We start from the raw sequence: 4,260 nt of genomic DNA on the forward strand, positions 1-4,260 counted from the left end.
TTGGCCAAATTCATCAGTTAACATATTCATCAAGTTTATTTTAAACAATCCCTCAAAACACAAATGTATACACTTTTGATGTTCAGAATAATATTTGTTGACTTATTTTGTGTATTGTCAACTTTATACTGGCATTATAAATCGAACTTAAAGCGCTTTAAGACTTTTCCATATAGTGGTCCAGTCTGCGACCTCCATCATCCTCTGCTGAGTTGTACCCACTTTAGACTTACGAAGGGCACCAGCACATTCAGGCTTATACTGTATTCCATAGCTTAAACAGATGATTACGCATCTCTCAAATCTCTTTGTGACCCCCCCCCCCCCCTCCCCCTTTCCTTCTCCTTCTTACTTTTCCCATCCGTTTCTCTTTTACTCTCCATTACTTTGCATGGCAATCAGTGTGAGCTAACTGCAGTCTCTCTCTCACACAGTCGGGCCCTCCTACCTTGCTTTCTTTTTGTGCCTCCTTCCATAGGGACCCCCATCTGTCCCTCCTCTCCAGCCATTGTGGGGGCTCAAAGCCAGGCCACCTCCACAATGCATTGGGCGTGTAGAGGGGGGAGGCAGGGTAAACATGACAGCATCACCATCCTATTAGAAGCTCTTTAACTTTGACAACCCAACACTCTCACAAAGCTCTGAGGAGACGAGTCTCGCCTCACAATGTCACTTTAATGGCTTGTTCCACCCTTCTGTGAACTCTAACCTCCCTTTACCTTTCCTCTGCTGTGGATCATCTTAGTCTTTAGTCTGACCTGAGCTCACTGACCAGGTGCACTGGTGAAAACCTTCTATCCCAAAACTATCTGTCTATCTATAAATAATCTGGTTCAGTGTTTTTTGTTGCTGTTGCTGTCTTTCACCAAACCTCCTCCTCTGTCATCGTACTCTTCCCTATTTCCACATCCTGCTGCCGCCTTGTATACACCACCTATCAATCTCATTGTACTCCAACTCTGTACCTTGACCTCACTGTTCTCCGGCCTATCCAGTGTGTTTGTGTGAGTGTGTGTGATGTGACTCATGAGGAGGAGGATCACAGCGTTAGCTGAAGCTTAAAGGCAGGGGATTACGGCAGCACAGACACTGATTAAAGCCTTCCAGCCTCCTATGGCCCCATTAATACAATCTTAATCACAATGCTTTATCCCCATCTCCCCCCTATGGATCAGAACCTTTCATTTAGTAGGAGACTGCGTTGTTTGGCCAGTGGATTAGTGCCAGAGAGACAAAAAAGCTGGGGAGGAGTGAAAGAGGTTTCAGACTGCACTTTAATGTCCCATCATCCACTCCTTCTCTTTAACTCAACATTTTAAAATCACAACTCCACACGGCAACTACCTTGTGCAGTAAATGAAGATCTGCAATTTCCTATAGAGGCCCCAAAAAGTATTTGAACACTGTAGCTACACTTTAAGGAATACTCTGTTATATGACCTGCAGAGACTGTCTACTGCAGTGGTCTTCAACCCTGAAATTACTTTTTAGCAGCTGGTGTCAAAGCTATTTTAGTGTATGTATGTAGATGTAGGTGTAGGTCATCACCGCTGTTCAAAATGTTCTGTTTTATATATTTTAAACCAAACTTTCTGCAAAATGATTTGCTTGAAATGTTTTTATTTATTCATTTATAAATTCCACGTGTTTACTCTTTGCATTTTAAATCAGGCTGTCATCTGCTTTATTCACCTGCAAAATAAATCACTTGAGGTTTGGCTGTATTAGAAGATTTCAAATTAATCTTAAAAACACCACACTAAGACTGTAGTTTTCTTTTTCTATTTTTCATAAACTTTGTATGGCCATTTGCTGTGGCACGCATCGTCAGAGCGATGGCCATCTGCACTATGGGAAAACGCAACAGTCTTCACGTGCCTTTTCATTTTTACTAGCACATTTCTCCTCTACGCTTTCTCATTTGTTTTCAAAGGATATGTCGACAGCAGCTGACAACTCTGAAATCATTCCCTTATTTCAGCCCTGCTGAGTTCTGCACAGACGGCTGAAGTATTGGCAATGAACAATGCCAAAGACTCTCTTAAAACATCTTGTATAGTTTTTTATATAACTTTTGTGAATAGTAATTTGCAGCTTTATGAGTAACATTCTGAGTTATAAAATAAAATAAACTCTGTGAATTGATTTGCTTGAAATGTGTTCTGTTTATTTATTTATTTATTTATTTAAATGCCTCTATAAATAATATATATATATATATATATATATATATATATATACATATATATATATTTATTTATTTTTGTATATGTATTAAAGATTGTATAGTGGCTTTAAATATTTTTGGGCACTTCAGCCACTCTTAAAATTCAGCCATCATTTACTTTATATCATTTAGCCTTTATTTCAAAGAAATGTATTTTTTAAAGCAAATTTTTTCCCAAACTGTTATGTTTAATATGAATAAATGTGTTGTTGAATAGCCTTCATTGAAAACATTATGATTGGATCATGTTCATAGTCAATGTGCTGAAGTACACCTGTGTGAAATCAAGGGGAACTGAACCCACTAGCTACAGGTTAGAGTCATATTTAAATGTAATTTCTCATCATTTGATTTCACTTCCTTTTTTTTAAAACCAAAATGCTCTTGACGGCACAGCCTGAACACCTTCTGTGCACTTGACTCCCTCCATTCTGTCCTTTCCTCATCTTCACCCACTCAACCATCTCAACGTGTGGAACTATGTGTCATTCCAATGCCCAGCTGACCCACAAGAGGACAGGGAAGAGGTCACTCAAGAATAGGGCCTCGTTCACCACTTCTGTTTTGTTTTACTCCCTCTCCCACTTTCTCTTTTTTCCCCTTGCTCTCTCTCTCTCTCTCTCTCTCTCTCTCTCTCTCTCACTAGTTTGGCCCCAGCTGTCCATCAGCCCCCCGCAGTTCTCCCAGCTGTCTCGGCTCTCCGAACGAACAGCCTAACAACAATGCAGGTCAGAGGTCGAGAGAAAGAACACACTGCACTTACAATAGACCAGCGGTGCCCGCTAAAACAATCACTCCCTTTTTCTCCTTCACTTCTCTCGCCTTGCCAGGGCTGGAAAAGACAAACCTTTGGAATGGTGGATGAGGCAGGGTCCACTTCAAGCAAACAGCCTCTGAGGCGCCCGTTCTCATCTTAGTGCCGCTTCCAACAAAAAACACACTTTCACACACTGGCTCTCTGGCTTGTCACCCCATCAACTCTCTGTGTGTTCATTTGGAGAGGCATTGCATTGTCCAATATGAGCACAAAGCTAAAGTCAACGATTGTCCTGTACTCAAATGATATAAAGGTTTGTGGGAAAAGGCAATGTCTTGTATATATTTCAATACATGACATGCTAGAGTTACAGGAACCATTAAAAATACATTCACACTGTAATTCTCTTTGTTCCCTACATCATTAACCCCCTTTTTGTGTGCTTGTTTTGTTTTGTTGATTTCCCCAACCATTTGGCAATGAAAAGGCTGGGAAAACGCAAGTGATAGTGAAAGGGGATCCCATGACACAGTCACCTGTTCCACAGCTATGTGTTCCCATGGCTCCACATGCTCCACTGACTCCCATGCCCATCATAACAATAATATTAATCACTAAAACCTCTATTATTATTATTCAACATCACCAAACACAAATTCAGTGAAATATATGTATAATATATTTTTAATAATTTCTTCTTTTTTTTTATTCAAATATAAAAAGTGCAATTCTGCCTAATGCAATGATTTTGTTATGCAACATTTGGTAACACTTTATTTTACAGTGTCCTTGTTACACATTACATATAGTTGCTATAGGAATTACTAACACCCTAACCTTATAGTAATGTAGTTTATTATTATTTCTCAGTCCTTAAATATATAACTACACTGTAACACAGATACCTTCAAATAAAGTGTAACCTAACCTTTTTCTAAAAACAAATTATGGAATATTATAGAATATTCAACATTACAGAATCCATTAAGTATTGTAAAACTGTTGTAAAAAAATAAAAAATAATAAAGCATAACAGTTTTTATTATAATGACAAAAGAATCTAATTAAATATTTCATTATAATATTTAAATGGAATGCATTTTTAAAAGTCCGGTTTATTGTTAAAATTATAGCATTAGCATATATCATTCTATCATTATGTTTTCTTACATTCTAGAATCTCTAAACAAATATGATCATAATAATGGTAAAAATAAAAATAAAGAAACAAAATAGTGTCATATTATATAAGAATATTTATTTTATTAAGTGCGAA

The sequence above is a fragment of the Siphateles boraxobius genome, unplaced genomic scaffold (assembly GCF_051911475.1).
Source record: "Siphateles boraxobius isolate OS27281-9 unplaced genomic scaffold, OSU_SipBor_1 77, whole genome shotgun sequence".
In the NCBI taxonomy this organism is placed as follows: domain Eukaryota; kingdom Metazoa; phylum Chordata; class Actinopteri; order Cypriniformes; family Leuciscidae; genus Siphateles; species Siphateles boraxobius.